This window comes from Cyanistes caeruleus, chromosome 3, assembly GCF_971803275.1.
Source record: "Cyanistes caeruleus chromosome 3, bCyaCae1.hap1.1, whole genome shotgun sequence".
In the NCBI taxonomy this organism is placed as follows: Eukaryota; Metazoa; Chordata; class Aves; order Passeriformes; family Paridae; genus Cyanistes; species Cyanistes caeruleus.
The window spans coordinates 9,501,998-9,526,018 of record NC_141703.1 but is presented as its reverse complement, the minus strand read 5'-3'; the positions used below and the strand labels follow the sequence as shown (position 1 = coordinate 9,526,018).

The following is a 24,021-nucleotide window of genomic DNA, read 5'->3' as shown; positions in this document are numbered from 1 at the left end:
AGCTGAAGTGGAGCCCAATTCCTTGCAATCCTTTGGGCTGCCATGAGCCACACACAAAATAATCCCTTTGTTTCAGGACCACATGAGTCTCAGATGTGAGGCCTCAGGACAGGTAAAAGACTCAAACTATCTGCTCCAGCAGGATCTGGTCTTGTGGCCACAAGCCAGCCCATGCTACTTGGACCTTGGGAGCCAGAAATCACTCCCTGTTCCTCTTTTATTTGGCAGTGTAGGCAATGTCAAGGTGTGCTATGCAGTGCTGTGGCCACTGCCCTGGGGAGCCTGTTCAGTGCCCAGCCACCCTCTGGGGGAAGAAACTTTTCCAATATCCAACCCAAACCTGCCCTGACACAACCTCAGGCCATTCCCTGGGCTCTGTCACTGTCACCACAGAGCAGAGATCAGTGCCTGCCCCTCCTGTTCCCCACACAATGAAGCTGTACCTGCAGTGAGGTCTCCCCACAGTCTCCTCCAGTGCCCTCAGCCCCTCCTCACACGGCTTCTCCTCCTTAAGGGTCTTTACCATCCTTGTGCAAAGAAAACCACATAAAGGCAGAGAAAGAAAGGCAGGAAGAGGAGGAAGATCAGGTACCCATCAAATGATTTTGTTGAATCCCAGGCTATCACTGATCAGAAACTTAATCAAGGAGAACATTGAATAACTGCTGCTTAGAGAAGAAGCAGTAGGAAAAGAGAGAAGAAGCACACTTGTACTGGAATTGGGGTAGCTGGTAGTTATTTCATGTAGGTCCTTTAAGACACTAGCAAAGCACAACATTTCTCGGCCTAAAATAGATGTTTGAAATAGGTTAAACAAGTACTGTCCTGTACTTTGTTATAAGAGGCTCTTAGAAAACCAGGTAAGACATAGACAGGTGCATTGCCTTTTCTCCTCCTCCCCCCCTACAAAAACCTGGCCACAAAAGCCCAATATAATTTCACTGAGATGAACCCCATTTGTATGGACTACCAAGGAGATGGTTCAGGGCTAAGTCATGGGAAAGATCAACCACAACAGCTTAGAAAGTGTGGGTCGGGAAAGGAGAGATGAGGGAAGTTTCTATCCCCTGGAATATATCACCCCTTGTTGAGACAGAACCAGAGGTTCAGAGTCCCAAGTCTCACCTTTTCTTTGCTGTCCAATAAATGTTTATAAAAAGAACAGGCAAAGCTATTGTGAGCTCACACCAATACTGCTGCTGGCAGTGGTAACTACTTCATTAGCCTAAAATGACACATTCTGCTGCTTTAATGATTCCCAGTCTGCTGCTGACCTATGCAAATATCAATATGAATCCCTGATATGAAAATAGTTTTGAGAAACAAAACACCAAGTAAATTGCACACATGCACAGAAATACATTAATGAACATTATTCATCTCCACAAACTTAATAACGTTCTTTTAATGTTTGTGTGCACAGAAATGGTTTAAATTTCTCTGGCTCTTGAGCATGGAATTATAAGTATCCAAAATAAGATTGGGATTTCAATGAATATCTATCACTTCAAAAACTATATAATGGGATTCAAATCAAAAAACTGAACAGAGCTGCAAAAAATTCATTTTTAGCAACTTTGTAATACTGCTGTGCAAGGTTATAAACTGGTTCCTTCTTCCTGATCTGTCCTCTCTGCCCCTGTGTCCAGGTGGCTTTATGAACAATTTTGTACTGTGCTCCAATCCTTCAGGATGTCCATGTACTCATTAAGGTAACTGTCTTTGCCTGCAAAACCTGCTACATTTTACTTGTCCTCAGCCTCTCCACTCCTTAGTGCCAAAATTGTCTCAAATTCCAATGTGTGTAAGAACAGCAGCTGACTGTCATCCTTCTCCGATGCTAATGGAGCTTTTTAATTCCTTTGTTAACCCTTTGAGAATGCCAAGCAAAGATTTACAATCTCCCTGTCCCTGCAGGGCCTCTGGAGAGGAAACCACCCAGATGGCAAAACTCGGTTCTGCCCAAATCCTCTCCCACAACTGCTGAACGCAGGAATGCGCTCAAGGCACTGAATGCTCAGCACAAGAAATTTCACAACTCATTAGCAACGCCACATCAAAATAATAAAGAACAAAACCCACACTGAAACCCAGCAGGCTGCAATCCCAGGGGTTAGCTGGCAGCAGCCTAGATGAGAATTTGATGTCATGATTTGCACAGATAAGGTTTCTTGACCGCTGTTCCGCACTTCAATGTTACTAGTGTAAACATGCAAAAAAGGCTTCTGAAATTATTGACTCAGTCACCTTTTGAGGATGCAGCAGCTGAAGGATTTAGAACTCCCATGGTATCTTCTTAAGAATTTGAAGCCAAATTATTAGATTCTTTTTTTTCCTAAAATGAGGGTACAGCTGCTTTTGCCACCTTAATTTTAACATTATTCTTCCCTGAAAGAATGCTGGGGGAGTGTGAAACCGATTTTAAACTCCTTTTGGCAAAAAGGAGCAACAACTGAGCCCTGGGAAATCTGAAATTCTTTCCCCTGGAACTCCACTGTAATCTGACCTTTTCTCTATTCAGCACTTAGGACATCATGCTATCCACTGGTTACCCACAACAAACTTGCTTTTTCCACCTCTCTCTCCAGATTTTCTGAAGGGAGAGAAATGAGTACACTTTAAAACAAAACAGAATATTTACCAGTGATCATTTGTATCAACTAGTGCTTCAAACTTCAAATTTCTGAACTGAATTGGTATTGAAGGTGAGTCAATAAATACATTCTGAAAATGTATTTCAGAAAGTAGGCTCTTCAGCTGCTCAGTACAGTCATTTTTTGTAGAATGCATGCAATTATAATTTGACTTTTTTACTAAAGGGTTCGGGGCCCACTCACAAATCACCATCCCTGATGTTTGAGTGATTACAGGGTTGACAGCTGGCCAGTTTCCAGGTATTCATCTGAGCCACTGCATGCCCACAGCTGATTAGCATGAGGCCATGGACTGGCATATCTCCTGGTACCCTCTGATTTATTATTTATTTGATTTGTGAGGTAGCAGCCTTAACTGGCTAACCAATAAAACATTTTTTTGAGCACGAAATGAAGCTATTGGTAGCACAGAAATGCTTGTCTAACAAATTTTAAAACAGTCATTACATAGTGAAGTTTGTATTTACACATTGCTTCCCCTGCTTTCTTGGGGGATTACCTGGGGAAAAGAGAGCACTCCAGGTGCTTTGGAGTGAAGCAGTGGGTGGTTTGCACCATTATGGAATTTACATGGCACTTAACTTGCATGAGTTGAGGATACTGTCACACTTTTCTTGTTTTTCTGCTTTGGTCCCCACCCTCCCCTGGTTCTCTCTGCCCTCCTCTCCTCCTTTGCTGCCTGTCTCCATCCCTGACTCCTTCATTTGCACTTCTGATGCATCCCCAGGATTCCAGCCATCTTTCCCCATTGGCTCTGCCTCTGTTCACTGGCACAGAGATACCATGAGCAGAAGTCAGCTCCTTTTTTATTCTGGAAAGTGTGAGCCCAGGTTACTGGGGATTCCAGTCATTGCAGACTCTATGGCAAACTTCATTATATAAACAAATTGCTAACAAAAATTCTTGGTAGGAACATGGGCTGGTTTGGGCAGGGGTAGAGCTAATTTTCTTCATGGCAGTCTGTATGGAGCTGTGTTTTGGATGTGCTGGAAACAGCACTGATAACACGGGGGTGTTTCTGTTACTCCTTGCACAGCGTGGAAGGATGCTCAAGAAGCTGGGAGGGGACACAGCTGGGACAACAGAACCTAGCTGACCAAAGAGATGCTCCACACCATATGACATTGTGCTTAGAATATAGAGCTGGGGGAAGAATAAGGAAGAGAAAATGTTTGGAGCATTGGTATTTGCCTTCCCAAGTCACTGTCACAGGTGACAGAGCCCTGTTCTCCTTGGGGTGGCTGAACACCTGCCTGTCCATGAGAAGTGGTGAATGAACTACCTGTTTTCCTTTGCTGGCACACAGGATCTTTATTTTACCTGTTAAATTGACTTTATCTCATTCACTATTCCAATCCTCTCACCCATCCTGTCGGGGAGAGTGAATGAGTGGCTTTATGGGACTTAGCTGCTGGATGGGGTTAAACCTTGACAGAGCATCTGAGCTGATTTCCTTGACAGACAAAGGAATACTTCCTGCACTGCACTGTGAAAATCAGCTTCTTACGACTTCTGAGTAAGCCTTCTTGTTATGTGAAAGCTGGCATTTGATTGCTGTCTGCAGTTTCACAGGTCCCTCCTTGGGGAACTCCTAAATTACCCTAATATTTTGGCAGGCATGACAAGGACATCCTTGAGGTAGGGTTTTAATTAGGTCACATAACAGGACCAATAGTAGATTATACAACAGGAGTGCTCCACCTTTTTATGTAGGTATGTGATCATAACGTTAGAGCAAGGACTGTTATTTCCATTATAAATCTTATTTATGTTCAGGGTTGCCATCTTGGCTGCAAGTATTTTCTTCAGACTGAAACCTGACTGACAAACTTACAGCTTGGAAGCAAATATTTACACTGTGTGAAAAAAAAAAAAAAACCTGCAGAAAGGTGCTTTATTGTTTCATTCATTGTATTCACAGACAAAGAAAATCAGCCTCCACTTAAAACAGTGATGTAAAATGATGTCTCTGGGGAAGGAAAGAAAGATATTCATAAAGGTTAACATTAGCCTTGGGAAGAAAGTCTGCTGTATTCCCTTTAAGGCCTAAAGTAATGAAGGCTTCTCCACAGGATGATTTGGAGCAAGAAACTAACTTTGGGAATGTTGAATCCAGCCCCCTGCAGTAATCTCCTTCTCTGCTGCCTGTAGGCACTTGTAGGCTGCAGAGAGCCTCTCTGAATGTGCTTCTTAATGTTCTAATAATGCACTAAGAAAAGGCAGCATCCGCTGTTGGAAGAATTAAGCCATTGCAGCTTTTGTAAGGGTTTAAGCAATCAACAACAACAAAATATAAAAATTACCCTTTTTTCTTCCTTGGTCTCAGGTGTGGGCTGAGGACCTGCCTCACACAGCTCTTGCCATGCTCTTACTCCCAACAGCTCAGACAGTGAGGACTTGCCAGGTTATTGATCCTCAAACACCTGTCTCCATTAACAAGCTGGAAATCTGGGGGAGAGGGAATAGATCCCAAAATTAACCAGGTCTGCCAGCTTTCTTGCCTATAAAACCTGAAATGACAGTAAGGTGGCTCAATTTTTAGTATTCTTAAAGGAAGAGCAAGATCCCAGAGGACTGCAGCTTATCATGACAGCACACACTGAGGTCCTTTTGAGGAAATGCCCTGAAAGCTCTTTCTAAGCAGGCTTAGGGAGTGTAACTAGTATTAATTCATGGGGATGTTTTGTTCAAGAGAAGTATCTATTCAAGGAACTCTGTACTTCAGAGGCAAGAGCAGACTAAGCTTCCTTCAAAGCACTCTGCTGGGCTGTAGAACATAACAGCAGGGCTTGTGACACACGTGCATTTTCAATTCCAATCTCATAATTGTAGGAAAGGACTTGCTTTTAATTCTTTGAAGGCAAAGCAGAACAGAGCCCAACCCATGTATTTTCCAGCTTCAAGGTACTTAAGAGCTTCCTCTTTCTCATGTATTGTTTTTGTTACTGAAACCATCAATTCTCCCTTAGCCCTAAGCCACTGATGCTTTGTGCTTTGAATGTAAAATAAGGGAAACTCATGAAATTATTTTGACTGGTTGATCAAAATTACATTTCCCTGAGTCCTGAAGTCTTTTCCTCACATTAAATTGCATATAAAAAAGATTATAATATCCCTCATTTTCAGATAGTTACACAAATAATTTTAGATTAATGCAGATGGTAAACAAATGCTACAAATAATAAGATCTTAAACCATTTCATGAGATTACTGTTTCTTTAACAAGGCAGAACACAAGTCTTCCACAGCACTAACAAGTAAAGCTGAAGGATGTAATCAAAGGTTCTGGACTATAATTGAGGATTTGGGCAAAAGAGGATTCACACATATTTGTCTGCTGAGTTGCAGAGGCAGTTGCAGCTCTTCTGAGGGAACTGCTCCAAATGGTGACTGGAGGTTTCTCCAGACCTATGGAGAGCTGTAGGATTTCATGACACCTTAGCTACACTGAAACTGTGAAAATCCAAGGGAAAGCAGACTTCACATGACTTTTATTTTTTCTCTGCAGCTTTCTCAAATCTCCAGTGAGAGAATGCTGATAGTACTGGGTCATGCAGAAGATCTGCCCTGGATCAGACTCGAGGTCACACCTGGCTCTGTTTCCAACAATATACATGCAGATTTCTGGGAGACAATAAAAGCATATTTTGCTATTTCCCCATTGTAGTCTCACAGTTTCAAGTTCAGGTTTTCAGCTCAAAAGTGGTTTGTATTTTTTTTTTTTTTAATTCAGATGTGCATTCCAGGTGCTCAGTAAGACTGGAAAAGTTGTCTAGACTCCTTGACTTCATTTAAACATTTGGGGTTTCTTTGGTAGTGAGGCCACAGGTATGGTTACAGATTATACTTGTGTGAGAAAAAACTTTGTTACTCAGCTTAGATCTCTTCATTACCTTATGCAGGCATTGGCATCCCTTCATTGACCACTTAACTGATGTCCCAATCTGACTTTGGCACCTGTAGTTAAAAGCATAAAAACAGGCTGAAGTTTGTAGTGTGAGTACCCACTTTGTGTGGAAACAAAACTAATTTGTGTGAAAATAAAACTAGGAGTTTAATTTATTTTCCCTTGAGGTGTGTCAGGAAGGGAGATTTGGAAGGTAAAGGAAGATGACTAAATTAATTTCTCGGAGGTAAGGTGTGCTAACCCCAGGTGAAATGCTCTGCACAAGGTGTGCAAAGCCTGGGAGAGCAGCTCCCCCAGCCCAAGCCTCATTAGCAGCAATATCCATCCCTGGCTGGCCTCTCAGCACTTGGGCTCAGGAGTTCACCTCTTCCTGGATGCTGGTGACAACAAGGACATTTCTGGCCTAGCACCATAGTCACAGGCCAAATTCTGTGCTGGAATCTATGCTGCAGAACATGTTCCTCCTAACAGTTACTTAGGAAGGGAAGGGCAAAGAGATTATCTTTCTTTTTTTTGTAGGAACTGAAGGTATCTGAAGAGTTGACATTATTGCCTGGAGTTACTGGTTTTACAAGTAACTGTGAACAGACCTTATTAATTTTTATATTTTACTTTCTATATTTTATGATGAAGTGAGATGTATTTGTTGGAGAAAACATACTTTGTAAATATACATAGGCCTTAATCAGATCTTTCTCAGTCTGGTTTTTTTCAGTAAAAAACAGTGAATCCATAAAAATAAACTTAGAAACATCCTTTAATTTTATTTTCCAAGTAAAAAAGAATATATATTCCTACTATACCAAAAAAAGAAAGGAGCATGCACCACATCTAAATCTAATCTTGTTGCAGTGAAATCAATTCCACAAACCACATTTAGATCGTTCCTTTAGTTTGCGGATTTAAATTGCTTCTAAAATCTCATTAACCAAACCTCTGTATGGAAAGATTCTGGCTTTGCTATGACAATAGGAGGCTGTTCCCGACCCATATACACCCTTCACAATCATTTTCACACCTCATGCTGCAGAGATACAAATGCCCTATTTTTGGCAGACATGATCTGAACATTGTGATGACCTTAAATTTTAGGACAGCTTTAAAATTAGAACATCGAGTTGCAATTTTACATTAAATAAAGTATACTAGAATCACAAAATTATGTATGCAAGTGATTTATTTAGGATTACTGTTAAATTTTCAGGAATTCCTCTATGTGGATTGATTCTACTTGTGTGTTTCTTACCTTGAAGATTTCTCTTGTGGCTCCTTTACAATTTCAGTGTTGGATTCTGTGTTTTTAACTTGTCTGAGATATTAAAATTATGGGAAATTTTATATAAACCTTGCACTTTTAAAATTAGCATATCCTCATTCTAATTGTAGAAGGCAATCAAAATCCAAAAACCTTCATACACGTAACCAGTAAATTTCTAAAGTATTGCAGAAATTCTCTTTAGGAGAGCAATTATTTTCTGTTGTTGTTTTCCCCGCCCACCCCCCCACCAACCCCCAAAGAATTATTTGCCACATGAAAGTGTCAGATTTAAAATATAAGTAATTTGGAAGATTCAGTCAGATTCAAACCAAATATTTGCTTTTTCTTGTTTTGCTTCTGTTGGATTTGTATGATTGCCCAGACAGTCACAGTGTCTTTCCTGATGGTTTGTTACCTTTGCTATTTATTCCTGTGTTGACATGATTTTAAATTGCTGAGGAACAACCAGGTGCCTTATGCCTAGATTGAGCAAATCTGTAAACCTGAAACCTGAGATATTATCATCATGTCTTAAGATTCTACACTTAGAAACACCAACAAGAAAGAATAGTTACCTTTAGAATAGCAGTACTGAGTTAGAAATATGTGATTTCTAATAACTTTTTTCCTAAAAGGTAAGAGATAATATTTGTACTTTAGAAAAATATAACCCTGGACCTTCCTATAAATATATTGAAAGTTCTGTGCTTATAATGATAGTTTACCCATGATTCATATAATTAAAATTGTTTAAATAGTAATAGAGCATGCAGAGGTATATTTGGGGAGAAGATATCAAGAACTAAAGCAGAGGCAGAAGAGCTCTTGTCTGTGATCTCTGCAGGAGTAGTATGTCAGAACTGAAATGACTATTTAATGAATTCCATAAAGTATTTTTAGTCTTTAAAATATTGCTTTGATAAATGAATGCAGCTCACTATAGGTGTGCACCAAGAAATAGGTTCCATTCATCTGCTCTTTCATCTTTTCTCTCAGGTGTTCACAGCCTCCTGTACGTTTCACAGGCCAGGTCCATGCAGCATTTCAACATAAATTAACTCAGTGTTGCCTGACAGCCTCTCTTGTGTTGCTGCTGGGCTGCATCTTCCCATTCTTCTCTGGAAGCTGCTAATCTCAGCTCTCTTCTCACACTCCTGTCACTCTGGGTCAGTGTGGATCTCAGCTGTCAGGTTCTGCCTTGTCCTTCCTTGAATATTCCCTCCCAGAAGGAAGCCATGGGCATTGAGTTTCTTAAGGACTCTGGTCCTAGCCCTTCCTACAAGATTTCTCATCCTACTGCAAAGTCTGATCCTGCCTCTGACCTAAGAAACAGTCAGATGTAAATCTGTCTTAGCATTATTGATGAACTATCAACAAAGATGATGGATCCTGTAACACCGCCTCCAAAAAATGGCTTCACATAGCAGAACCAGTGGTGATGGGCTGCATTTCAAAGCAGCATGAGTGTCTACACTGGAATTTTAGAACTCGAGGAAGTTTCAAATGTTGTCAGAATGATTTTTGGCATTGGGATCAGGGGTTACAAAGCTCACTGAGTTAAAATCCTGTGCAGGGCAAGGAGTTGGACTGGATGATTTCTCTGTGTCCCTTCTAATTTCAGAGATTCTGTGAACAGTTAACAAAAGGATGGTGAGCAATTGTGAGGGCTGTTCTTTCTGTCCCCTCTCTCTGCTCAAGAACTGGATCCTGAATATGTGCCCTGATGAAACCACACGGCTCTGATGACAGAGGCGGTGAGAGACAAATCTCTGGGAAACATCCAGGAGTGGTCAAATGATCTCCAGGTGTAACACAGGTGTCTGGTAATCCTGCAGGTTATTGCATGAACTACAGGCTCAATCTGAGCATGGGAAAGCTGTAACACAACTCTACAAGCAGCAGAAATTAGATAAAATGTGGTAAATTATAATGGGGAAAAATTGAGAGAAACAGTCAAAATAATTTCCCAACGCACTGGCTGAAGACCTACAGGTTTAAACATAGTGAGATAAAATATATAAATTTAAAAACAGTTTCCACAGTCTCTCACAGGTTCCTTCTGCTGGGTTCTCCTACCATTCTGATCCTTCCCTCTGTTCCTCTTCTATCCCTAAACCCACTGCATGCTCTCACTTGTTATTTGAAAACCCTCCAATGAATACTAAGTACCAGCACTGCCATATTTTGTTTCTTTTGTCCTCTTTTCCAGAATGGGGAGATCTCTTGTAATTTATGCCCTTTCCATCTAAAACTAATGACTTGTAACATTCTTATTTTTTTCCTAGGTTTGAAAATGCAAAATATGAAGGATGTTATTTTTTTCTCATTTTACATAAACACATACATATTTATTAGGACAAAAGTGAACCAAAAGATCAAATAAATGAGAAAACAGAAGAAGAAGAAGAAGAAGAAGGAGGAGGAACAATTGTTCTATTACACTGACATATGCTTTCTGCAGCCACACTCTTAGCAATTGCTGTAATAAGAATCTCTCTGCCTGTACACAGGCCTTACTCTGGTAGATGTAAAAACATGAAAAACCTCAGAGAACAGGATTCTCAGGATGATGTCCCAAATAAATAACTAGTTTCAGATATCTGAAATGGAGTTTTTCTTCTTTTAGGACTTTCAGATCTCTACATCTATTTGAGTTAAGTCATATTGATGGTTCCACATTTTCTTTCCACTGCCTAAATGAGATTTTCTACTGATATAACATTCAGAGAAGCTCATTTTAACTGTGCATATAGAATCTCTTTTGCATTTGAAAAACTGTGCTAATGTGCACAGGATGTATTATTCATATCACGCCTGCGGTAATTTACATACCTCAGGAAAAAGTATTCACGTTCTCGGTTTTCATTTGTTGCACAGACAATGCTGATAATGCTCACCAGACTTGTGTGGCTGTCTTAAAGTACAGTTGTTGGTCACCATGGAAATTCAGTGTAACTAAATAATCTTAACACACAGTTCACATGTCTTTATACATTAGTATAGTATTCCTTATACTTAGCAGCAATATTTCCTGAGCATTTGGCAAACACTGTGGTAATGGTATTCACTTGCTCAGAAAACAGAACAAAAGGGTACCATTTTAACAGCAGACACTTGCAGGTACTGTAGGGCTCCATACATATTTCCATAATGGATCACAGTTTGAAAGCAAAAGATTATTTGCCTTCTATCTTCCTAATTATGAATTCCGCAAACTAAATCTGAAATTTGAAATTCAAGATGACTGTTTCCTGCTTTGATTATGAAAAGTTGTGCCACAAGAACTTTATTTTTTCACAAGAACTACAAGACAATACACTTCCATAGCCTTAATGTAGTTCCACTAGAAATAATAAAAATTACAAGACTCACTTTTTATCTTTTAAAGTAAGTGAAGGCCAAGCAGAGGCTCAAACATAACAAATGAAAAATTGTTATCACAAACTGAAATGGAAACCAAGAGAAAATATTTTGGGCCAGAAATAATCTTCCACTTTGCATATATATATATATATATATATATATATATAATTTAATATATATATAAAATTTAATATATATAAAATTTAATATATATCATTTAATATAATATACAATAAATTATAATAATATATAATTATATATTATATGTAACTATATATTATTATATAAATTTTGTATATTTTATATATTCACTATATATAAGAATATTATCTATATAATATATATATCAATAAATACATAAATAAATCTGTTTATATATATTAAAAAATTTGAAAGGAGAAAGTCATGGCTCTTCCTCTTCCTTCTCTTTTAATTAGTGAAGAGTACAAAGCTGCCCTTGGGCCTTCAAGTTCTCTATAGGAAGATACTGGGACTCATGACAAGAGAGAACTAAGGTATTCCTCACCAGAAAGGTTCCTTTGCCATCATGTTTCTCCTTTCCAGTGCTGAGGTAGCTCTGAAATGCTGCAGCAGACAAGGAGCTCTCTCTGTAGGCTTAGCTCAAGCCACAGATGATGCATTCCTCTCCTACATCTCACCAGATACCTTCAGGTCAGACCCTTCCCTGGAAGTTTGTAGCAACTCCTGCTCTCTCAGAGGTGTGGATTCGCTGCTTCTGCCTCTTCTTACACACAACTCCTGCTGTCCCTCTCGGGGTGAGGTTTGCCTTTTCTGCCCCTTGACAGACTGACAGACACACTCCTTCTCCTCAAGGCATGTTCATTAAAGAGGCTCCAGGCCTGTTCCAGCTGCTTCTCAGCAGCTCTGGGGCTTACACTCTGCTCTGCTCATCCCAGCCTTCCTCATCCCTGCCTTCCATGCCCCTCTTCCCCATTTCCTTCCCTGCACCCATCCTGGCTCTGGCTGATATTCTGGAGTCTGATTTTGAGCTGTACACTTATATTTTTTCAAGAAGTATGAAGCAGAGAAGCTCTGAACTCACCCCTTTATGTGAATGCAAACTAAGCCCAAAAATCCATCTCACAGGCTGCATATCTGTCACCCAAGCTGCTGCTGCTGCTTGCTGAACACTCCTCTGTTGTCTTTGTTATTTTATAAGACCTCAGAAACAATCTGGTCACTATCAATCAAATGCACTTTAAGTGCAGATTTTGCTGTTCTGCTTTAGAAAACCAACTAGTATCTTTAATACCATTTGAGGCTTATCTCGTTTGCCTGAATTCCCTCTGTATTTGATGAGAGCTAGATGAGATCTGAGATCCCTGTTTCCTGATACTATTCTTGGCTCAATAGATTCTCTTTTTGCCAGGACCTGTAAGTGTGAAACCAGATGTTGCCTGACTAGAAACTAATTCTTTTAGCAGGAATTGTTTCAGGCAGTGATATCTAAAAAAGTGAGGAGCAAAATGTTCTTTTGCAAAGACCTTTAAACAAGAACTCATCTATAGTCAGAAATCCTTCCTCTTAACCACCCTGGCCCTACTCACTTGAAAAAGTTTTTCTTTTCCATGCAGTTTTTAAGGTATCATTTATGTCATTTAAGAGTTTTCAAAGATCAGGCACTGAGTGCTGTCCTTAATAAATGTTGACACTGAAGACAGTGGATACAGACTGTTCTTGCAGCTTCCTGTGGCTGCACAGCTCTGTGGGGAAGGAGCCCTTGGTCAGAAAGCAGGTTCTTGTCATTTTCCAGCTTCTTCTTCATTTAGGGCATGAGCAAGCTACAAAACAAATCCAGCTGTAAATTTAAATCTATGCATACTGACAAATATGAATACAGCCTTATAGCAAGTACTTGCCAAATTTGTGCTCTGAAAGAATATGTAGAACTGTCTCCCATCATTTGTTAATCTGGCATAAATAATTATGGATATTTGTGAGTTGTTTTCAATACCCAATTTATTTAGAGGAAAAACTTTCACAGTTTAAGTGAAAGAAAATATAGACCTCATGTGAGTTTCATTCATTGTACTGCAGAAGAGTTTATTGCAATAGGGTCTTCTTGCTTTGCACCAATGACTGGAGTCTACTAATAAACTATTTAAAACTAATACCTAAATAGCATCAATAGAGCCTTTTAATGAACCTGCTCAGATTACATTTTTTCCAGTTATCTTGACAGGTGAGTTGAGCTGGAGCAATTTACACAATGTAATACTATAAAGGAAATGTGCTGCAGCATATCTTGTAGGACTAACAATCTCAGTAAGATCAACCTTCCCTAAGCACACTGCTGTCAAATATATGCTGCTATTTTTAAAGTGTGTTTCCACATTACAGAAGAAACATGTTAAAGAGAAACATCCAAATTTCCACTTTACAGAAGATGACCTAGGAAATTCTATAGCAATAAACAAATATTGCTCCCATTGATATAATCAAGTTCCTCTCAGTGCAATCATGTTATTCCAGTTTTATACCTGTTTAGCCAAAATGGGAATTGGTCTATTTGTCTTCTCCAGGCTAATATTCCTGCAAACTGCACTATGCCCATGTGTAAAGCTGGGATATTCATAGCAATTTTCATAAACACTCACTACACTAAATCTTACAAATCCTTAGGAAAGTGCTGGTGTCAACTTGTATTTACAGTTAATGCTTGTGTCACTGAAGTGCACATTTTTTTCTAATCATTACTGTAAAACTGGTGAGCCAATGAAGAACCCATATAATCAGTTGTTTCCACATCATACTTTTCCCACTGCCTATTTAAGGCTTGAGGAATATTTTTGCTACAACCCCTGAATGCTTCTAAGCAACATTAAAATGAGGGTTTAAAAGTGATTGCTCCAAAGTCCTGTACATTCATCAGAGAAATGGTGAATACACAACTTTTTTAGGGTCACTAGTTTTAGTGACAATGTGATGGCAAAAAAAGGAAAAGAAACTTAGACGAAAAAAAAATCACATAAAGGAAATGTGGATTTATTTCTCAAACTACCCACAAGTTCTGCCATACAGAGGCCTTGGAAGGAGCACACAGTCTTGGGAATTTGAACTTAAATTATAGGAAATAGGGAAAGGTACATCCCTTGCATCTTAAGTCCATTAGCAACATCTATCCTGCCTTTCTGATCCACTGTAGGTACTAGCTCCTATTTTGCAGGGAAGCTGGTACAGGCTCTCATGCCACATTTCCATCACTGTTTATTTATGCAGATAAACCCTAATACTAAAGGGGAAAAAATTATGTCAGCTTCAACTTTTTATAAAAAAGCCTGAATAACAAGCTGTTTTTATTTGTTACTTATTTTGAATTCCTGCAGCTCTGCTGAAAGACATATTGCCATGACACATGAGGAGACAAACACTGTGGAGTAGCAGAAGGAACAAAAGCAATGAGACCTCACAGTATCATTCATACAACTTGGTGACAGCAACCTGAGGACTGACCCATTCCAAGTTATGCCAGGGACCAGGAGAAGCAGGTGGCTCAGAATGGGCTCTCAACAGACACTGTCATGGAGTTTAACAACAGATTTATCTCATGGACAGGGGTTTCTGATCACCTCTAGAAGCATCTATGTTTGTCCTGTTTTCCTGGCAGAAATTTATCAAAGCATTACTTCACATGCTCCTCAAAAGGCTTTGTATCATCCTGAAAGAATTCCCAAATACCAAAGCATTAGTTCAGAATGGAAAATTGACTATGATAAATGCTTCTGCAACAAAGTAGTAATGACTTGCAGTGCACTGCAGTAACAGTTTAGGTGCCTTATCTCTTTGATTAATCTGAAATTGGGAACTGAACTAACCACTACTAATTTGTGTTGTATCCTTGTGGATGTCATGTACAATCTCACGAGACTTCTACTGCAGCTAAACAGTAATTTAACTGATCATTAGAAAAAGTATCTTAGCCTAGTGAAATAATTTCATATTCATCATAATAATATAGATCATAATGAATTCATGTGATATTACTGTCACTGTCATATGTATTGGCACAAAAATTCCATTGAAATTTTGTTATATCTTAACATTATAATAAATTATCAGTAGTAGGAGGGCGAGGTGGCATTGCAAATATGTAGGACATTGTATTTTCATACAGTATCTTTACAGCCTGAAAAAGCATAGAAGTGCTTATTTTTGAGAACATCAGCTGTAAAGCCACACCTATAGGTAAACTTTTTGCTTAAATAGGGTCTGTATTACACTGAGATTAAATCTGAGAAAGAACAAGATTTACCTTTGTTTCATTTTTGCTGAAGGAGAAATAAATAGAGTGTGTGGAGAAATTATTAAAAAGGCTTCAGTTTCATTTCAAACCATTCAGAAGTTTTTATGTTCATATTGTAGCAAGTAACTCTAGTCCTGAGAGCTGTAGCTCAGTAAAGTTGAGACTATCTACTCAGAGGCTAAAAAAATCCCTCCCTGAGACATGAACTGTGAGCCAAAGTGTTGGGTCAATAACCCTATCTCCTTTTTATGTTTTTACCATAGGTAAGGTTTCCTTCTCCTTGCTGTCAACCCTACAGTGACTTTGCAGTTTAGTTTTGTACTTAACCTATGAAAATAGAGCCTGTTTCCACTCATGCTCTTCTTCTCAGGCCTGGACAGCTGTCATCTCATTGCAGATGACAAGGATTTGAAAAAAAATCCAATTAATTCCCAGGTAAACCACTGTGAACTGTTAGTATTGAGTAACTGTAATTAGTGAGCAACTGGTAAAAGCATGAGAAATTCTAAGCCAAACAATTCAAAACACTATTTACTAAAATGTATCAAAAGATTAGTCAGTGGAAAATAAATTATGAAGTACATATAAAATAGGGTAGGAATCTGCCTGATGTAAAGAGGAGAGTGCTCCACTTAGCATCATGCCTGTTTCAGTCTCCTGTCAGGTGTCCCTTGACCCTCTGCCAAGGGAGATTAACTTTCCATTCCTCACCATTGACTTTATTACCCTCTAACCTCACTATTTCTTTATACTTAACCATTTCTCCATTTATTCTCCTCCACTTTCTCCTGTTGCCAAGAAATATCCCATTTCTATCCTGGCTATTAATTCCCTTTTTTCTCTACCTCTTCTCTAGTAGCTCATTTTTCTTTGTCCAATTATCCCCTTCATCACTATCTCACCACAAGTAGCTATGGTCTTTCTAATTTTTGAGAATATGCCACCTTGGCAAGCCTGAGAAAGATCAGGGCTGCGATATTTCTCATTTTCTTCTTCATTGATTGCAGAGGAGTTGCAGTTGCTGAGAGCAGGGATTCCTTTAGCTGGAGCTCAGACAGGCAGCTGCCATGACCATTGTGATCCTGCAGGGACGGATTTCAGTGATGCAAGTGACAGCTCCAGCCACCGTGCCAGCACAAGTCAGTAGAGGTCAGACTGGGAGGAGGAAGGCAGAATTTTACTGTTGAAACTCTCATTAGCCAGCCCAGTTGTCAGAGCAGGCAGACAGGGGTGGGATGGAGACAGACACCACTTACCACGGGCTGTGGACTTCTTGGGAGAGCTGCCTGCACAGCTGCCTCACTCTACTTTTCTCAAGTATTATGAGCAAGGAAAAAAGTGTCTTGAGGCTGCAGGAATGCAGAAGGAAAGGCAGAGGTGTCTGGCTCCCAGAGCCTGGCTGCAGGCTGAGCTGCAGGTCTGAATGGTGGGTCAGAAATTGTAAGGCTGAGTTAGGAGAGCCTGCTGCTATATGAGAGGAGTATCAGGTGGATATCAGGCAACCATTGCCTCCAGGAATAGGGGATTTGAAGCTTGAGAAGTCTTCCAAAGACCAATACTGTGAAGACATGTAAGAGAGAAGCAGCAAAATCCTAGTGGGATCTCTAGCCAGAGAGTCGCAGGTTTTAAAGGTTGCTGGGTGACTTAGGTTGTAAATCCCTGGCAAAAGGATACAAAAGACATGTCAGAGGAATGATGCAAAGAGCATTTATGTGCCAAAGAGATGACAGGGGTTACAGCAGCACCCAGAGGTCTCAGCCAGGACAGGGTGGTGTGTTGGTGGTGCAAGTGCTGCTGGCTCTGAAGGGCTTCGTGCCACACTTGAAGGGCAGAGAGGAGCACTGCAAACCCTGCAGCTCCAGAGGTGTAGCTGACCTTCCAAAGTCACACCCCTGACAGGTGAGAGCTAGGAATAACACCCCTTTCTCCCAGCTCCTCGGTCAGAGCCCTACCTGCCAGACCACATTTCCCAGCCACAGTCACACTCCTCTAATTAGTCTCGTTTCCTTGGAAACCCACAGACCCAATTACAGCTTTGTTGAGGCTCTCTAAGACCAGCTCTTGGGATGACAAAAATATTCAAGGCCACCACCACCCCACCAGCTAATGTTTCTTTTTCTTCCCTCCCTTCTCCTAATTTCCCTTTTTAAGAAACAAACAGCTCAGGAAACTCAGGTATTTGTTCCCTTCAAAAATCAAGAGAAAATGCATTTGATTGCTTTTCACTGTTGCCTTTTCTGGACAGATGATTCAGACATGGTCAGTAGGTAAGACTTCATCCATAAGATTTGCCTTCTGTGACATCTCAGTGTCAGCAAGTGTCCAACATGAATGTGATTTGTAAGCTGAATCTGGATAAAATTTATAGAGAAAGAGCAGATCACCCCCTGCCCCCCTTGTCTCAACCCCCTCCTAAATATTAAGCTTGCATAATGCTTCTGTGGATGCTACAGACAAGACATTTGAAGAAAATCACTGCTGGCATAAAGATATGGTTTTGGTTTGGCTACATTTATTCTGCAAGTCAAACAGTTTACACAGATCTTGGCAGCATTGTAAACAAGATATTAGCTAAACCACAAAGCCAGGATGCAAATTTGAAATGCCTTGAAATTCTCAGGACACTGGACCCACAAGTCTTATTCTTGATAACACACACTAATATAGTTTATTTGAAAAATTCTAGTGCATATTACTAAATGCACAAAAAGTCAGTGTGTTTGGATTTAAGGTTTTTGCTTGGAGTCTATTGTATCAAAAAAAATCAAAGTCAAACCTTGCACTTGAATCTTTTATAAGAAGATTTTGTAGGAATTTTATTTTGATTTAGAATGTTTACAAACTGCAGGCTTTTCAGCCATTACACAAAGTATTGGACACTGCCATGTTCACAGCAGTTAAAAGTCACATCTGCTAAGGGTGCCAGAAGACAGGAAATTTACACTGGAATTTTGAAGAGGATAAGAAGGGATGATAAAAAAAAAAATATCATCCTGTTCCTTTTGGTTTTCTTGATATTCTTGTCCTGTTTTTCAATAGGAATTGGGGCACTGTGTTACTTAACTGGTTCTGACACATTGTGGGTAGCATAAACTTGCAAATTTTGCTATTCCAGGCAAATTTTACAGGCAGAAGAGAGTCAAATACAGCATCTGAGAAATGAGTGCTTGAGATTATTTTCAGGAACAGCATCCTCATGTTCATGGCCCATGCCTTCAGATAAGTTACCTGAAGCAGAAAGCAGAGGCAGAGCAGAATGAACAAACTATACTGAATTAAGAGTGCTGCCAATAGGGTGTGAAGGTCTGGAATGAAATTTCCAGCATGGTTTTTACTCATACATGTAACCTGTAACAGTAGCAGTAATAGCAGAATCCCTGCAGCTACTGAATAAATAGGAGGTTGGATTTCTTTCAGATCTTCAGATTAGATAGGGAAAGCAAGTTCCTTTTGGGAAGGACCATCCTTCATTTTGATGTTCCTTTGAACACTGCATTAGAGTTTCCACATTTATTTTTGTAGCAAGCAATAATAGTCAACTAAATAGCCCTGTCTATTCCATTGTAAGTCACTAATTATTAAATATTTTTTTACCCTGTTTCCTTCCCTTTCTAGATATCACTAGCCAAGGGTACACACCAGTTATGTACTTATCTTTTTCCTGTTTTCCCTCTCACTCTCTGCTTTGCAGACACACCACCATCCCTGCACAGCACTGCAGACTCAGCAGTGGCTTTTAACAACCAGTCAGGCATTGAGAAGGTGGAATTCCATCTGGGCAGGCTGTTTCACACTAACACCTCCTAAAAGATGCACTAACCAAGAAAAGAACAGCTGAAGTAACTGAAGACATGTTTCATTTTCGCTTAAGACAACACAGACATTAAAATCAATTCGTTTATCCTCTCTGCCCCCTTATACCCCACATGACAGAGAGGTAAAATCCCCTTCCTTGGTAGGAGTGCTGAAGGTGCTGATGAAGAAGCCCATGAGGAGAAGGCTTGTCTCTGGTATTCCTGTTAGGCATTTTGCCAAGACACCAATTTTAGCATGACAAATTTCTAATATAAACATATTCTCTCTCACACTGTTGTCTTCCAACAATGGAATTGACCACGTACCCAAACCCAGCATTTCAGAATATATGCACACCAGCACTCTGAATCACCTCACTGCAATGTTACCCAAACAAACAGACCACTGTTGTATAACCATTCAGGTAACAACTCCCTGAAACACAGCAAATTGGTATCAAACTAATTATTATAATGTGATCGTGCATTAAACAGGAGATTGGAAAAGTACTTCAATGTGTATTTCTATTTATACTGCAGGCACAAAAGAGAGCCCAAAGGGTAGGCAAAACTCCTTATTTCCTAGTCCCAGTGCACATCTCAATTAGGTAGAAGAAGGACTGGAAAGGAATAAATGGCAAAGGGAGAAAATAGCTGAGTAATGAAGAGTAATGTCTAAAGTAGATAAGAAGAGAAACAGAGGAAGGACAAGTCAAGAAAAAAAAAAATCCAGAGGGAAAAAGAGGGAAGAAAGATGAGCAAAGAAGATAAGCTGTCTTATGGCATCACTTGCCTTAATACACTTTTAGGAAGGCTGGCCTGAAAGAACAATGAAACTTTCCCATGGCATTATGCCATGAGAAATGAAAAAGAAATGAAACCGTCCCCTGTCCCAGTTAACAGCTTTGCACAAGACTGATTAATGTGTATTGACAAAAGTCCCTTTGGGATACGGAGGCATCGCCCTCGGGTCTCCAAAGTAACACACAGTGAGAGTAAGCAGCTTGTTATAGGTCATACAGGACATCTGTGACAAAGCTGGGAACTGGCCCAGTCTCCTGGGTTTCAGTGTAATGCTCTTGACAAAAAGATCAATTGTGGGGGAAGCATATCAGCTTGGGGACAACATCACAGCATAACATGCTCCAGTGCACCAGAAAGACACACCCTTCTGGAAGATTGTTTTATTGATGTCTGCACATCCCTAAATCAAACAACCTTTTTCTGAAATGTCTACAGTTAAAATTTCCCAAACCTGCCCTTCTCCTTCACAGGTGCTGAAGCCAGTGGGGGAGATGTGGATTTGGCAGACAGTGTAACAGCTTTGTCCAACACGAAGCACTGGCCCAGGTGCAGTGACATTCTGGCTGAGCTCCTGCAGTGTGAGGGACAGCAATGAGCACTTGTCACAGGCTGTGCCCAGGGCTGAGCCTGCCTTCTGGTAGTCCCATAATTACCCCTCCAAGTAGACTTCCCTTATTCTTGTGAAAATGGGTTCACATCCTTGACTCTGAACTCTTCTCTCCCATAAGGCTGAATCAAAGCAATTGCTGATGCTGTGGTTTCTCTGGGACCCTCTTCAGGATCTGGCTCAAATCAAACATCAAAGGTTTAGAAAACCACCAAGGCTTTTCCAAATTCTTCAAAGCTAGAGCTTTCCCCTCTTACCATCAAGCTTTTATTCTCCCCAAATGATTTCTCTGCTTCAAACAGCAATACCCCTTCCTCTGTTGGGCTGCTCTTGTGGGGGGAACACAGGCAGATTCCTGCTTTTCCATGAAACTGGGTTTCATCCATGGACAGGCCTGTAGCAGAGGATGCCTTGTTGGTCAGGTCATGTACCATCCTCTGTGACAATCCCACTGTGCACACCCACGTGGTTCTGCTGAGGCAAAGCCTCCAGTCTGAATGAAGGGCTAGACCTTCAGGCACCAAACCAGGTGTTTTGGAGGTACTGAATTATTGTCTACACCTGCTGTACAGCCACTACAAACAAGGTGATTCATCTTACTCTGAATGAACTATTTTGAACAAAAACCAGTATCAATCTGCAAAAGAAGAGGCTCCCTTAGTCTGAGACCTGTTCAAATTGTTTGCCAGAGGGGGTTAATGAAAGAAGGGAAGGACCATGATGCTGCTGCATTTTGATTAAGGAAGTGGTACAGGGAGATATGTTGTAGTGAGGGTGGACTTCATAACCAGAATGTAGGAGACAAATAATTTGAATGTAGACTTTTTCTGTAGATCTGTTTCTGAAAAGGGGATATAAATGCCCTGTTTTTAATGAAATATGCTTCCTAAATTTTGATCAATCCCTACTCCTCATGCTACCAATTCCTCAGTCTTATCACAAACTATCCTAGTGCTTTACAGCTTTTTACTGCTCGATGGAGAATTCACAAACACATAATTGTGAAGGGATAACTTACAGGACCAAATTTCAGAGTTCACCATGGTCAGACTGATTATTTTTTTTTAGTTTGTTTTGGTTCTAGAAAGCAGTGTTTCAAAGAGGAAAGCTTCAGATCAAGTAAAGGTTGCAGGGGAACTGAATCTGAACTGTAGTCTGCCAGCCAATGATTCTTACTGGCACTCTTAAGTTTATATAAACCTCTCCCTCTATTCCACAGTAAAACCTGGTGACACAGGTTAAAGACAAGCCACTATTACAGTCAGCCAGCAGTTTGTAGCAGCCATGTGTCTTTACCCAAAGAATATCTAGCTAGCTATGACTTATCTCATTTAGGAGTGATATGATCTGTTATTTTAGTCTGCACTTAAGAACAACAACTAAAGAAATAGAAAGCAGGCAAGAAACCAGATTTATATTGAGATCACCGTAGCAACAGGAGCATATTTCCAAATACCCAGAGCCAAATAGCAGTTGGTACTTCAGGAGATAGGATTTTGTCCCAGTGAATGCTGGCATTGTGTCAAACCACAGAAAAGTGCTGTGGTAGATAGGGAAAAAATACCTCTCCCTGAGAGCAGTAACCTTGTCTCATTCTGTATTTATGAATTCCTTCTCTTTGCCAAGAGGGAGGAACTCTTGTCACCCTAAAAACTCTTCTCACCCTAAAACCTAGCAGTGGCTTTACATAAATTGTTCACTTTCTTAGTTTCTCTCCATCAAACTTAAAAGAAAAATCGAGTGCTTTAAACCAGGCCAGATTGGTTTCATTTTTTTCCCCCTCTAACATTAGTCAAAATAAATATCCCTCAGGAAATAGTTTTGGCACGTAACTGAACAGCTTAGCTAATTTTTTTTTTCCTCCTAATATGGATGTAATTATGGACAATACAGTATGTTCTTATTGCAATCATTGTGATAGAACTGCATTTGCACAGTAAACTGCTCTGAGACAGATTTTCTTGTGTTGCAGCTGCAGTGAGTGTCTTCTTGCTTAAAAACAATGACTGTTCAAATAATTTCTAATACTGGCTCTTGACCCAGAAGCATTTAAGGAAACTGACAGCAACCAAAACCTCTAGCTGCTGGAATGTGAAAACCCTGAAAAGATTAAAAATAAAAATAATTCAATGGTCCCATCTTCCCTAGCCCAGCTACCAAGTGGTTTAACTGTAGATGTGTGCTCATGGAGCTGTGTGGTTACAGAAAATAACAGACAAAGATTACATTAATCACCCTTCAATCCAAGCTGAAATTAGACTTGTGGAAATTTTTGGCTGTAGCTGTGTTTCTGCCTCTGCCTTTTTAGTACTTGTCAGGATATGGCTCTTAAAATAGTTTTATTGCATGAGTTCTCCATGGATGTGGATATGCTTCTTCCACTGTGTGATGTCTTCACCTTGTGAAGGCCTCCTCTTCAGTTCCCAAACATACAGATGGTAGCTAAAAGGTATAGAACTTTGGCAACATTTTTGGCTATTAATTGAGTCATGTAGTGAATTTTACCCTTTCAGTGTATAACATTTCAAGTCATTTCAGTAAAAAAACATGTGGAAAATTGTTTGAGGAAGTGTCTTGGACTCAGTTCTTGCTGGATGAATGAGTCCTGTGATAAACCATGTTATCCCCATGGTTACATTACCTGTGCTAAGAAAATCCCTGGTTGATAGAGCCCTCATGGCAGGTGAGAAGTTGAGCTTGGAAGAGCTGAATGATCCTCTCTGCCACCAGCAATCCTGCAAGGCAGCCAGCCCCAGTGGAAGATGAAGAGTGTGTGATGGCATCTGATTGAACACTTCTACTCTCTCCTACCTTCATATCTGGCAGCAAGGCAGCTCATGTTGTCCTTGCTGAAATGAGTCACAGCCAAGGAATGACCCTTGTATACAGAGGATTTCAAACTGTCCCCAGAAGGAACTCTCATTTCAGTCTCAGTGTTTTGGCTGCTTGTCAGAAGACAAGGCCTAGGAAGAGTGAGGTCAGACCAGCTGGGGCTGAGTTGTGTCATGATTTTGCAATGAGTCCCAGCTGACTGATAAGGAACCATGAAAACAGCCAGACCTTTTCCATCTCCTACTGTGAGGCATGATTCCACTTTACACTTCAGTCTGAGCCCAATGGCTGGTGAGCTCCTGCTGGAGATGTCTTCACTGGCAGCAGGAGTAAAGGAATCTCAAGGCAGAACCCCTCAGCTGTGTTCTTGGATTTGACAGAGTATTTGGGTTATGCTAAAGATGCTCATAATGACAATACCAAATGACTCATCCATTATATATGGATGTGGAAAAAGCAAGGTCTGTCTTATTTCTCCCCATTCACCTAAGCTCATTCAGTCCAGAGTTCCCTGAGTTCTGATTTCTCTTTAGATGTA

At 40.2% G+C, this 24,021-nt stretch overlaps 1 long non-coding RNA gene across 1 annotated transcript; it reads right to left on the bottom strand.

The window, feature by feature from the left end:
* Nucleotides 1–17,941: 17,941 nt before the first annotated feature.
* LOC147653941 (uncharacterized) lies at nucleotides 17,942–21,159 on the bottom strand. Its single transcript, XR_015285374.1, has 2 exons — nucleotides 20,909–21,159; nucleotides 17,942–20,826 (listed from the first exon to the last, which is right to left on the bottom strand). It is a non-coding gene; the product is annotated as an uncharacterized LOC147653941 (long non-coding RNA).
* Between the last annotated feature and the right edge of the window lie 2,862 nt (nucleotides 21,160–24,021).